This window comes from Nomascus leucogenys, chromosome 11 (genome assembly GCF_006542625.1).
Source record: "Nomascus leucogenys isolate Asia chromosome 11, Asia_NLE_v1, whole genome shotgun sequence".
Classification (NCBI taxonomy): Eukaryota; Metazoa; Chordata; class Mammalia; order Primates; family Hylobatidae; genus Nomascus; species Nomascus leucogenys.
Window position 1 is genome coordinate 67,363,102 of NC_044391.1, and position 14,489 is coordinate 67,377,590.

Here is a 14,489-nt window from a genome sequence, read left to right on the forward strand (position 1 = left end):
GTTCAAACTTCCCAGTGGCTGTGTTTACACTGTGAAGGGAAAACCACCTACTGAAACCTCAGTAATGGTGGACGCCCCTTCCCCCACCAAGCTGGAGCATCTCAGGTTGACTTCAAACTGCTGTGCTAGAATTTCAAGCCAGTGGATCTTAGCTTGCTGGGTCTGTGGCGGTAGGATCCGCTGAGCTAGACTACTTGGCTCCCTGCCTTCAGCCCCCTTTCCTGGGGAGTGAACACTTCTGTCTTGCTGGTGTTCCAGGTGCCACTGGGGTATGAAAAAAAAACTCCTGCAGCTAGTTTGGTGTCTGCCCAGATGGCTGCCCAGTTTTGTGCTTAAAACCCAGGGTCCTGGTGGTGTAGGCACCTGAGGAAATCTCCTGGTCTGAGGGTTGTGAAGACTGTGGGAAAAGTGTAGTACCTGGGTACTCACGCACTGTTTCTCACACAATAGTCCCTTATAGCTTCCCTTGGCTAGGAGAGGGAGTTGCCTGACCCCTTGTGCTTCCCAGGTTAGGCAACGCCCCACATTGCTTTGTCTCACCCTCCAAGGGCCGCACCCACTGCCTAACCCATCCCAGTGAGGTGAGCCAGGTACCTGAATTGGAAATGCAGAAATCACCCGCCTTGTGCGTTGATCTCCCTGGGAGCTGCAGACCGGAGCTGTTCCTATTTGGCCATCTTGCCAGCCACCTCCTTTAAGCATTTCTTATAGGAAAGGCCTACTGTTGACAAACTCTGAATTTTTTTTTTAAGCTAGAAATGTCTTAATTTCACCTTCAGTTTTGAAGGATATTTTTTGTCAGATATAGAATTCTTGGCTTGCCTTTTTCTCTTTTTTTCCTCTCAGCACTTTAAATATATCATCTCTTTGCCTCTGATTTCTATGGTTTCTGTTGAGAAATTTGTTTCATGTTGAGGATTCCTTGTTCCTGAGAAGGCACTTCTTTCTTGCTGCTTTCAATATTTCCTCTTTGTTTGAAAAATTTGATTATATCTCAGTGTGGTTCTTTTTGAGTTCGGCATGCTTGGAATTTTTTGAGCATCTCAGAAGTGTAGATTTATATTTCCCATAAAATGTGGGCAGTTTTCTATCATTATTTCTTCAAATAAGCTATCTCCTTTTCTCTCTTTCTTTGTGTCTCTTCATCTTGCTCTGTTTTGCTCCTCTGAGACTCTGAAAATATATATGTTAGTCTGCTTGATAGTGCACCACAGCCCCACTTATACTTTGTTTACTTTTATTCATTATTTTTTCTTACTGCTCCTTGGATTGGGCACTTTCAATTGCCCTATCTTTAAGTTCACTTGTTCTTCTGCCTGCTCCAATTTGCTGTTGAAACCATCTAGTGAAATTTTCACTTCAGCCATTGTATTTTTTAAGTATCAGAAATTCTATTTGGCTACTTTTTGTAATGTATACCTCTTTATTCATAGCCCCTGCTTGTTTATACGTCATTCTCCTGATTTTCTGTAGTTCTTTGTTCCTGGTTCACTCAGCTTTTTGATTACATTTAAGAGAGTTAATTTGAAGTCTTTGTCTAGTATACCCAATGTCTGGGCTTCCTTAGGGATAGTTTCTGTCAACTTCTTTCATTTTTGAGTGAATGGGCCAAACTTTCCAGTTTGTTTATATGCTTTCCAATTTTAAATTGAGAACTGGACATTTTCACTATTGTAACATGCAACTCTGGAAATCAAATTCACCTCCTCCTTAGGGATTGCTGTTATTGCTTGGTGAGGGATGGATGCTGCTGTTATTTGTTTAGAAAATTTTCCTTGCATTTTTTTTCCTGAACTATATTCCTTGTGATGTGTAGTCATTGAGTTCTCTGTTCCATTTTCTTGTGGTCAGCCATTATTCTGATAGAAATTTCCTTAAATTCCTGGATTCAATAGGAAAAGAAAAAAAAATAAAAACTCTATGTAATTTCTCATTAAATTATTTTGGGAAGAGGGAATTCAGGATGGCTGACTAGAGGCATCCAGCACTTACCTCGTCCACAAGGAAGAACCAAAATAGCAAGCAGATAATCACAATTCCAAGAAAGCATATAAGAGAGAACACTGGAATTCAACAGAGAAATTACAGGAAACACCCAAGGCATGGATGGAGAAGGAAGCAAAGTAGCCCAGCTCAGCCTTTGATCAGCTGGGATCCCAGGGCAGCTCACCAGTGTGGGGAATGGATAAATGAGAGATCCCCAGTGGTCTACATTTCCACCACGGACTCCTGCAACCCTAGCCATTGGAGAGCTCCTCAACCATTGCTGACCTTGGGACTAGCAGAGAGAGAGCTGCATAGATATCACATAATAACATTGCTCCAGAGAGGGAACTCATACTGTGCTCCAGACCATCTTCTGAGTCCTAGCAGCTGCAGCACAATGCCACTTTGAGAACCTAGTCCCCACTTGCCTGCATTCTGCCCTGGGGCCCAGCAGCCCCTGCATCCACACATCCTTGAAGCCACACTGACATCCTCCTTTGTCTACCTGGAGGTCTGCAGCAGTGTAACACTGGTTGGACTCAGTGGAGCAGTAGGGTTCCCAGCACTCTAACACACATAATGTATTGTTTCCTGGAAAATGCGTGGTGCAATGCATTGGGAAAGCTCTCCTTGGGACAAACATGCACTTATCAGAGCCCAAAATCCACCTGCCTGGGGCTATTGCCACTGAAAGGAACCCAGTCCTCACCAACAATAGAGCTTCAGTGCCCTTGCACATGCTCTGAGGAAAAGCGCTCTCAGCCTACAACTGCTGACACTGCTGCTGCTGGGGGCAAAGGTGTACACAACTGGCAGCCACCCCATTACCCCCAGCAGCAAGGATGCTGCACACTGGCACGCACACTGAGGACTGCTATCCCTGCAGCTATCATTGCCACCATCAAGGCTACCATTACTGGGGGCTGAAGCATGAACACCCCAGAGCCTTACTGCTGCTTGCCTGTGGCTGCTGCCACTGGTAGCAACCCTGTTTCCCCAGCAGCAAGGCCATAGTGCACTTGCCTGCGCCCTGAGGTGGGGTCTCCTTGCTCACTGCAGCTGTTGCTACTGCCACCCAAGCATTCCACTGGGGAACCTGGGAATAAGACCGTCTTGCCTACCACAGCCTGTGCCTGTGTGCACCACTAGGGGACCCAAGGATGGGTCTATCTGGTCTGACACTCCCCCTCTTCCTCAGTGACTAAACACAATTTCCAGGAATCTGGATATTGCTCCCTCCATCCACCATTGTTGGCATCTGTGCACTTCTCCTGGGAGCTTGAGGATGGGTCCACTTAGGCTACTGCTACCATTATAGCCAGCATCAATCTACATCTACCACCTGGAGTTCTTGGTACTGACACACTTAGCCCGTCAAAGCAATTCTAACACAAACATTTGCCCCTTGGGAGCCCATTGGTTGTCCTACCAGTGCTACAGCCATCACTAACATCATACACTCTGCCCAGGGGCCAAAAGACTCACCTACCTGCCCAGCCATTGTTGCCACTACCAGCACCTGAGCAGCCACCTGGAGGCCCAAGAATTGGCCTACTTGGACCCAGTAACATTGGTGCTTGTGTACACCACCAAGAGGCCCAAGGACAGGCATGTTTAGCATGCTGCCACCACTACTGGGACTCAATGACAAGTTCACCTGGAGTCCTTATCCCAACAAAACTGCACTACAGACAACACTGACAACCATAGCCTGTGCCACTGAGGAAGTCACAGACACTACTGATGCTGTCTAGAGCCAAATAAATCATACAAAGACCAAACTACTGTACATACTCAGAATCAAAGCTCAAGTGTCCTACCCAACCAAAACCATAGATACATCTTCAAAAAAACATCATTCCCTAAAAAAGGAAATTCAACAAATCAGAAGAAGCAACTGTTACATCGGATGGCAGATACTAACATAAGAGCACAAGAAATATGAAAAAGCAAGGGCATATGACACTTCCAAGGCAGAACCTTGGATTACCCTTTGCAACTTTGGGCTTGTGTCTCATCCATGATAGATGGTAGCTGATGTAGATGACCTGGCAGTAAAGGACCCTCTTCCCTATACTCAGCATGTTGGGTAGAGCAGCAAGTACTAGAAACAATTCATCATGCTGTCTCTTGTGGGAACCAAGGAACTGTTGATGGCCAGAGGTGGTGAGCCTGGCAGACTTTGGCCACCTGACTTGCCTCAAGCTCTATCTGGTTACCCCAAATATTGAAGAGACTAATTATGACCAATATAATCCATTGTTAGACTGCCAGAGGGCTCAGAACACTTTGTGAGCCTCTGAATTTGTCTATAAATGCTATAAATGTTTTGTTTTGTTTTGTTTTAAAGTTAAACATTATATGAGTATATATGATCTTGCCTCATGGGTAAGTAACACAAAAGCCTGTAAAGAGCAGATTTTGGATCCAGATTTGTTTAACTTTAAAACCCTCATTTGTCACCTTTCTTGTGTTGCCTCTATTTTTGTGAGAAGAGGTATCAAGTGATCAAGCAAGACTTCTTTGAGGAGTGGTACAGGGTTCATGCTGAGTTTTGAAGGCCTAGCAGAATTCGGAGAAGCAGAGAACAGGGGAGCATGCATCTCATATAAGGAAAAAAGCAGATGTTTCCATAGACACTGAAATGGTTTTCTAAAAACAAATTTGGGGAGAACAGTGAAGATTGTGTGTAATCATTCTCCATTTGAGTGGGTGTCTTTAGCTGATGTCTTATGACTTTTTTAAAAGTATGATTTTAAATTTTTGTGGGTACATAGTAGGTGTATATATTTATGGGATACATGAAATGTTTAGATACAGGCATGCAATGTGTAATAATCACATGATGGAAAATGAGGTATCTGTCACCTCAAGCATTTATCCTTTGTGTTACAAGCAATCTAATTATAGTCTTTTAGTTATTTTAAATTGTACAATTAAATTATTATTGACTATAGTCATCCTGTTGTGGTATCAAACACTAGGGCATATTAATTCATTCTATTTTTGTACCCCATAACTATCCCCACCTTCCCAGCCTCTGGTAACCATCATTCTACTCTCTATCTCCATGGGTTCAACTGCTTTGATTTTTAGATCACACAAATAAGTGAGAACATGTGATGTTTGTCTTTCTGTGCCTGGCTTATTTCACTTAACAGTTGCATCCATGTTGCAAATGACTTAATCTCATTCTTTTTTATGCCCAAATAGTACTCCATTGTGTATAAGTATCACATTTTCTTTATCTATTCATCTGTTGATGGACAATTAGATTGCCTCCAAATCTTGGCTATGGTGAACACAGCCACAACAAACATGAGAATGCAGATATCCTTTTGATATACTGATTTCTTCCTTTTAGGTATGTAACTAGCAATGAAATTGCCGGATCATATGGTAGCTCTATTTTTAATTTTTAGTTTTTGAAGAACTTCCAAACTGTTCTCCATAGTGGTTGCACCAATTTTCATTCCCACCAACAGTGTATGAGGATTCCTTTTTCTGCACTTCCTTGTCAGCATTTGTTATTGCCTGTCTTTTGCATAAAACCCATTATAACTAACGTGAGATGATATCTCATTGTAGTTTTGATTTGCATTTCTCTGATGATCAGTGATGCTGAGCACCTCTTCCTATGTCTGTTTGCCATTTGTATGTCTACTTTTGAGAAATATCTATATAAATCTTTTGTCCATTTTTTAATTGGATTATTAGAATTTTTCCTACAGAGTTGTCTGAGCTCCTGATATATTCTGGTTATTAATCTTTTGTCAGATGGGTAGTTTGGAAATATTTTCTCCCATTCTGTGGGTTATCTCTTCACTTTGTGGATTATTTCCTTTGCTGTGCAGAAGCTTTTTATGCGATCCAATTTGTCCATTTTTGCTTTGGTTGCCTGTGGTTGTGGTGTATTACTCAAGAAATCTTTGTCCAGACCATTGGCCTGGAGATTTTTCCCAATGTTTTCTTGTAGTAGTTTTATAGTTTGAGGTCTAAGATTTAATTCTTTAATCCATTTTGGTTGATTTTTGTATATGGTGAGAGATAAAGGTCTAGTTTCATTCTTCTGCATATGGATATCCAGTTTTCCCAGTATCATTTATTGAAGAGACTGTCTTTTATGCAATGTGTGTTCCTGGCACCTTTCTTGAAAATCTCATCACATTTTTTTTCTCACCAAATTGATAAATCTGTTCCTTAAAGCAGAAAGTCCAAACAATGGAAGGAAAGTGCCCTGAGCAGAGTCAGACGACTAGATTCTTGGGCTGGCTGTGTGATCTTGGGCAATTTATACAACTTCTATATTACAGTACACCTTTGACACTCAAATTCAGTTCATCTGCTTCTCAGAGTAATGGACACCAAACAGCCCTCAAAATCCTTTTGTGGACAGACTGCTGGGGCTATTCATTGTATTGATTATAGTGCATCAGCCTTGGATGTGTAAAATAAATTAAGCCAATCAGGGCTACAAATGACAGAAGTAGAATTTTCTAAAAGTTATTCCATTATTTCAAAATCCTTACAAATAATCCTCCTCTTTTAAGTAGTTCACTAATTATTAAAAATAATGTTGGCCGAGTGCAGTGGCTCATGCCTGTAATCCCAGCACTTTGGGAGGCCAAGGCAGGTGGATCACAGCGTCAGGAGATCGAGACCATCCTGGCTAACAAGATGAAGCCCCGTCTCTACTAAAAATACAAAAAAATTAGCCGGGCATGGTGGTGGGCGCCTATAGTCCCAGCTACTCAAGAGGCTGAGGGAGGAGAATGGCATGAACTTGGGAGTCGGAGCTGGCAGTGAGCCGAGATTGTGCCACTGCACTCTAGCCTGTGCAACAGAGTGAGACTCTGTCTCAAAAATAAAAAATAATAATGTTGGTGCACTTAGCCATTGAAGGGTCTATTACTAAAACCATTGTTTGTTTTAGAAACACCATTCTTAATTATTGAGGATATAAAATTTCCTCTCAAAATTCTCTTGATGTGTGCTTTTATGTAGTCTCCTAAGTAGGTTCCTCCTTAGCAAGAATAGAAGCTTCTCGGATGGGGCAGTTTGAATAAATGACTGTTCTGAGAGTCTCTCCTTTTTTTGTTGTTTTTGCCCTCTGTTTCTAAAGATGGCAACTCTGACTGGCCAAAGAGGCTTTATTAGCAATAGGTTAAGGTACTGCAGTGAAAAGGCACGTAATTGCTGGAAGGCCTAAGCTTTGGGAAAGTTCCTGGCCACAGGAGGAAGTTCTGCTCCTTTTATTGCCTGTTTTAGGAGAATTGTTATGATCAGTGAAATGAATAGTTTTGGTTGTAGTAGAAAGCCAGGAAAAGTGTGTTCTAAATTAGAATCAGATGACTAAGGGTGAGTGAGTACACATTTTTAACCCACTTTCTTCATTGAGATGGAGCAGATTATACATATGGGTTTTGGGAAATCAAAATAATCTTTAGAAATTGATCAAACCTCAGTATTTAAACAAGATCACATGACAGTTGTTGCTTAGAGAGCAAGAATGTAGCTAATTCTTGATTGCCTCAGAAATGAGTAGCTGCCTTTCTGGTTTCTGTGGATTATTCCTGCTATTGAATTCTCCCTGCCATCTCCTTATACTTGGGCTTTTGGGCCCTTTCCTTGCTTATAACCTCTTCTACCAAAGAGGACTGACAGCCAGGGCTGGGGGAAGGCAGGACAACAACCCTCAGTTAGATATTTGGTTTCTAATGTTCAGTTCTGGCAAAAGGTCTGTGGCAAAGGAGACAATGCTTGCAGCCATAAAATGTGGTTTGGGGGCTGTCCATGTTGTCCTTCCTTCTCCTTCCTCCTTACCACATATAATCAGGAATTGGCTGTCTAGCAACTCTCCTACACTCTAGGAAAAAGCAGTCTGAAGGTGGGTGGGGAGGGGGAAGAGGACTGCTTTCCTCACTTTCTTGATGTTGATTCTACTCTTAAGTGTGCAGTGTTCTCTCCACTGAGCTATTATCAGAGGACCTGCAGTTTTCCTCTTTCATAATTGCAATGCAAACAACTGCAGGGAGAACACACTGAGATTTGGAGGGCTGTTGTTTCATTGTAAAATGGTAGCTGTCTTAGGAGATGGGACCACAGTTTCCAGCACTAGCTTGTGGCTGAACTTTGGCTCCTTAGTTGTGAGTTATCACAACTCTGACCAGAGGTGTTTTTCTATTCTCATTTCTGCCTATGAGAACTAGTTTTTTAAAAAATAGAAATTCATCTTCATGTCTATGGATACATTTAAGTGACTTAGGGGTTTGTGAGTAGATTAGTCATTGAGTCACAACTTTGCAGATTGTCTTTAAATATAGTGATAATGTTGATTATGACAACCATAATGATAAAGGTAAATTAAATCTACAATCCAAGCTAACCTCTTTGGAGCCTCCCATTCACTGGAAGTTACTGAGCCTGAGCGGGCAGAGCATTGTTGGAGAGACTGTAGTGTATGGGGCCAGACAGCCTGCTTTGGCCACTAGCCATCTCTATGGCCTTGGACAAGTTATTTAACCTTACTAAACCTCAATATTCTGGTTTGATAAATAGAGATACTAATAGTGAGGATATTTACAGTGGACATTTGTCATTCTTTTTGGTTGTCCAGTGTGTGGAGTCTCCCTCCTGTGACTCAGGAATGCGTTCGCTATATAATGTCAGCTACTTGCTCTCCCAGCCTCCCTTGTAATTATGGTGTGGGCACCTGCCCCAGAGCTGCAGTTAACAAGTGACTTCTCACAGTGGATGGTGGTAGAAGAATCAAGTTCAGGAGCAGCAGTGGTGGCAGGGATGGTAGTCCCAGTGGTTAGCACTATAGGCTGCACTAGCCAATTCCCAGAGTAGCAGTGGTCACCTCACCAAAATGGTTCAATTGTGTGATTTTTAGGCGGTGCTCCAGCCTGCAGAGCCTCAAAAGGGTTCTCCAGCCCTTCCATAATCCTATAAGCTGCCTGATATCCTCCTTAAATCAGCCCAAATTGGTTTCTATAGCTTGCACTATAAGTCCCAATTGGTACAGTATCTCAGTGAGGTGAATATTAAATGAGATAATACAAGGAAAGTCTTTGGCACAGGGGCATAACACCTAGTAGATGCTCAAGGAATACTATGTTAATAATGGTAATAGTATTAATAGTAAGAGCAACCAGAGATTAGACTGAAAAGAGACCTAAGGTGTTGTCAGCTTTGTAGGAAGAGAGTTTAAAGGTTAACTGCTAGATGGAATCTATCAATGTAATTTTGGTTACCATAGAATTAACTGGACTTAGCCCAGCTTCCTTTTTTATTGATAAAGAAGGTTTAGGGACATTGGGTAAATTAGTCAGTGCCAACAGCTAGTGAATGACAGAGCCAAGCTGGAGGCTTTTGAACTGTCTGTTCTCTACTCCACACACTGCTCTATGCTATTTAAATTTAAGAATTTAACAAACATATATGTGTGGCATGGACTAAGATCTGTGAGGAACTAAGAAAGAACTATGGTTGGTACCTGCAATTGTTCAATGCCGTCTCTCCTGATCGTCATTGAACCTGGTGAAGCAGAACATGCACATGCCCAGTTAGAGAACAGAGTAAAAAAGCACAGTGCATGCTGGGCCCTGTGGCTAAAAACCACAGACAGGACAGTCTCTATGGCTAAAGTCAGGGAAGATCTCATGGGAAGGTGAGAATTGAAGCTGATGTGTGAAGTGACTTTTACCACCTAAATAAGGTGAGATTTATTTATTTTTTTAAGTGTTAGGGCAAAGCCAAAGTTAGACATTTACTGTGGTTTTACTTGTTTGTTTTTGAGAGGGCATCAGGGTAGAACTTTTAAAAATACCATGGAAATTATAGGATATAAATTATAATGTGTAAATTTTTAAAAGTCTTAAAATCTCTGCTGAAAACAGAGGGCTGTTTTGTTGGTTCTTAATCATCTTTGGAAATTTAAGCCATACTCAACATGTTTAAAAGGTTAATAAAAATATGGCATTTTTATATCATTTGGTGGCATTTTTGTTTTGTTTCATTTTGTTTTTTTTTTTTGAGATGGAGTCTTGCTCTGTCACCCAGGCTGGAGTGCAGTGGTGCAATCTCAGCTAACTGCAACCTCCGCCTCCCGGATTCAAGCGATTCTCCTGCCTCAGCTTCCTGAGTAGCTGGGATTACAGATTCCTGCCACCACACCTGGCTAATTTTTGTAATTTTAGTAGAGATGGGGGTTTCTCCATGTTGGCCAGGCTAGTCTCGAACTCCTGGCCTCAAGTGATCCACCTGCCTCAGCCTCCCAAAGTGCTGGGATTACAGGCATAAGCCACCACACCCAGATTCATTTGGTGTTTTTAAAGCACATTTATGGGCATGATCTTTGATCACAGTGACAACAAATGAGAGGTGGGTAGAAACGTTTTAAATTTAAAGAGGGGAAAACTGAAGCTCGGAAGGCCTAAATGGCTTGTTTACGTCATAAAGTTGGTTTATTTCACAAAATTAAGTTCAGATTTCTTGACTTTGGGTCTGAAATTCTATTTGCTAAGAAAAAAAAGTCCATGTGTCAAAAAGCAACTTTAGAAACATTGCATATTGTCATAATAGCCTCCAACTTTAGTTTGCTTGGATATGCTTCTCTCTGTATCTCAAAGCTGCTTTACCAGTGAATATAAAGGAATTCCTCACCATTGCCAATCCTAGATTGTCTAAATTGTGTTAGTAAACTGCATCTATTGGGTTTCTGATTGCTGAGGACTCCAGGCTGTAGCGACGTCATGAACCGATCTTACAGGACTCAAGATGCTTGCTGATCCTGACAGTTCCTTCTGGAATACACTGCCAAAGGTAGCTGAAGATTTTTGTTTTGTTTTGTTTTTTTTAAAGCTAGATAATTCCACATTTAGAATTTTTCTCAAGGGAGAACGTTGACATATTCTAGTCTGTCAAAAGGTAAAGAAAATTATTTTCTTCTTACTAGCTAAAGAAGATAATGAAAAGAGGGATCTGAAATTTGAAATCTCCAATCCATAGGTAGATGAAAAGAGGAATCTGAAATTTGAAATCTCCAATCCATAGGTAGAAAGTGCCAAAAATCACACTTCGGGGTTGTTTTGATTTATTTGTCCTAAGAAGTTAGCCTTCCTCCCTTCCCCTCCCCTCCCCTCCCTTCCCTTCCCTTCCCCTCCCCTCCCCTCCTCCTTCCTTCCTTCCTTCCTTCCTTCCTTCCTTCCTTCTTTCCTTCCTTCCTTCCGTCTTCCTCTTTTTCTTTCTTTCTCTCTCTCTTTCACAAATAAGACTCTCCTTAGCTGGAAACTATATCCTGCTATGAAATTGTGTGTTCATCCAGTTTTCATTTTACTTGAATTTTCAGCAGCATTGAACACTATAGCCCCACTCCCATCATCTACACCTTTTTGAAACACTATTTTCTTCTGGCTTTCACCCTCTACTGGTCTTTCAACTAAATTTTCTCTCTGTTCTTCCTTAATTACCTTTCAGACTCATGCTACTCTATATGACCATTAAATAGCAGAATTCCCAAAAACTCATTCCTAGGCCCTGTCCTCTTCTTGCTCTATACGTCTTCCTCAGGCAAACTCTATGATCAGGATTGAATTCCTGCCCACATGGCCATGACTTGGAAATGTGTATCTCCTTTGAATACCAGGTCAAGCATGTCCTCATGTATCCACTTGGTCATCTCAAAAACTTCTTAAATTCAACATGAACAAAATAAATTCATCATGTTCCCTCTACTAACCCTGACTGACACTCACTATTCCCAAATCTCAGTGAACATAACGGCATCCTGCAGTTGTGGCAGCTTGGGCATCATTCTCTCTCAAATCCTGTATCCAATCCATCAGCAGCTGTGATATTTCCTATATCCATCCACTTCTCTCCATTTCTTCTGTCACCACTGGTCCTGACTTCCATTGCTTTTCACCTGGATGGTTGCTGGAGCCTCCTCACAGCTCTGCCTACATCTTTTCAGCATTCTTCCACCATCACAGGTAAACAGTGTAGTTCAAGTTGTGATGATATTGACATAAACAGCCTCCAGTATACTAAATCCAGGCACTTAGTAAATATTTGTTGGCTGTTGTTTTTTTTCCTGTAAGGTGGGATGCTTATGGCCTGGGATCTGAAACAGGAAAAGATCATCATACGAGCATTACCTCTAACTTCAGTCTCTTTTTTCCCCTCCTTCAATCCTCAGAGCAAAGGCCAGAGAAATCACGTTTTTGCAACAATATCAGGGACAAAATAAGCTGAAAGAAAGAATTTTGAGAACAGGCTGAAATAATCAGTGATACATAATTTCAATCTTAGCTCTAAAGATTGGGGGAGAAGGAGAAGAACAATTACAGGAGTTTTCATCAAAATGTACAAATACAAATAAAGATACACACAATTATGGGTGTACTTTTGCACACCAATAATACACACATGCATACCCTGTACCCAGTGCCTCATCCATGCCGGTACATAGTAAATGAATGTTGAACAAATGAACAAAACAAAGCCAGCTCCTTATCAGGTTTGGATAAAATATCGGCTGCTTGTTTTTGTAGGTCATCAGAAAATGAACCGAAAACAAAATAAATTTACTAGTTAAGATGCATTCTTAAATAATTCTTTTTCAAAATTATTCTAAAAAATATTTAAATCCCAAAGTTCTTAGAGCCAAATAAAACTACATGTCTTTAATTCTTTTTTTTTTTTTTTTGAGATGGAGTCTCGCTCTGTCACCCAGGCTGGAGTGCAGTGGCTCAGTGGCTAGATCTCAGCTCACCACTGCAAGATCTGCCTCCTGGGTTCATGCCATTCTCCTGCCTCAGCCTCCCGAGCAGCTGGGACTACAGGCGCCTGCCACCATGCCTGGCTAATTTTTTGTATTTTTAGTAGAAATGGGGTTTCACCATGTTAGCCAGGATGGTCTCGATCTCCTGACCTCGTGATCCGCCTGCCTTGGCCTCCCAGCGTGCTGGGGATTACAGGTGTGAGCCACCTCGCCTGGCCCTTTAATTCTTTTACTTGACTCTATCCCATATTTATACCGTCTCTAATATTTCAGTTGTGATCCTCAGAGGTAAGTATCCCATTTTCCCACTTTATAGACTAGGAAACTGAGGTGTATGCAAAAGTAACTTCAGAAAAAGGTACACAATTGCACAACAGAATTTCCCTTAAAGTATGATCTTCCATACTAGTAATGTCCCCTTGAGTCAATAACTTTTTAAAAAATACACAGTAAACATTCAATTTTCTTAAGAGTTCAATTCTTCCTAAATTGATCTATAGATTCAATATATTCCTAATCAAAGTGTCAGCATGCTAGTTTTTAGAAATTCAGAAGCTAATTATAAAATGTATATGAAAATGCAAATTATTGAATAAATTTAAAAAGAAGAACAAAGTTGATGGTCTTATGTTATCCAATTTGAAGACTTTATATAGTGTTAAATAATCAAGACTGTATGGTAGTGGTGGAAGGGTAGATATATAGATGCATGGAACAGAAAAACCCAGAAATAGACTCTTATATTTATGATCAGTTGGTTTTTTACAAAGATGGAAATTTGATGGGGAAAAGAAAGTGTTTTCAACAAGTGATGGTGGAGCAACTGGATGTTTGTAAGGAAACAATGTATCTTGATTCTTACCTCAGATACAAAATGAATGTTGTCATTCATTCAAGAGATAATGAGTGTGCCAGGTGAGAGGGGGTCTTGTTGGATAATCTCCAACAAGCCTGCACACTGGGAGGAATGCACGTGGGGGTGGAACCTTGGGAAGTTTGTGCCATTTGCAGTGGGGAAGAGCCCAGCCCCTCCTCTTCCTGTGCGGAACCTGGGATTCAAGCTGCGCATGGCAAGCACTCTAGCAGGGACTCTGGCCTTGCAAGAGTCCCTGTTTCCGCCTTTTCTTCCTTTTCACCTAATAAAACCCTGTCCTACTCATCATTCAAATTGTCTGTGAGCCTGAATTTTCATGGCCGTGGGACAAAGAAGCTCGTCTTTAGCTGAACTAAGGAAAAGTCCTGCAAAAAGATTTCCTATGTACCAGGAAAAATGGATGGTAAATGTAAACTTAAGAACCAAAATGATAAAAATTCTAGAAGAAAACATAGGAGAAAAATCTCGATGTTCTTGAAGAAGGCAAAGAGTTCTTAAATGCCCAAATAATGAACCATTAAAGAAAAAATGATAAAGTGGACTTTATCAAAATTAAAATCTTTTGCTCTTCAAAAGACACCTTTAGAAAAATAAAAAGGCAAGCCATGGAATTGGAGAAAATTGTTGCAATGTTATGTGTTAGTTATCTATTGCTCTATAAAAAATTACCCACAAAACTTAGAAACTTGAAACAACAAACAATTATTATCTCACAATTTCTGTGGGCCAAAATCTGGGAAATGGCAATTAAGCTGTTGGCTGGGACAAAGTCATCTAAAGACTGAATTTGGGAAAGATCCTCTTTCAGGCCCTCTTATGTGGCTAGTGGTAGAAGATGCAAAA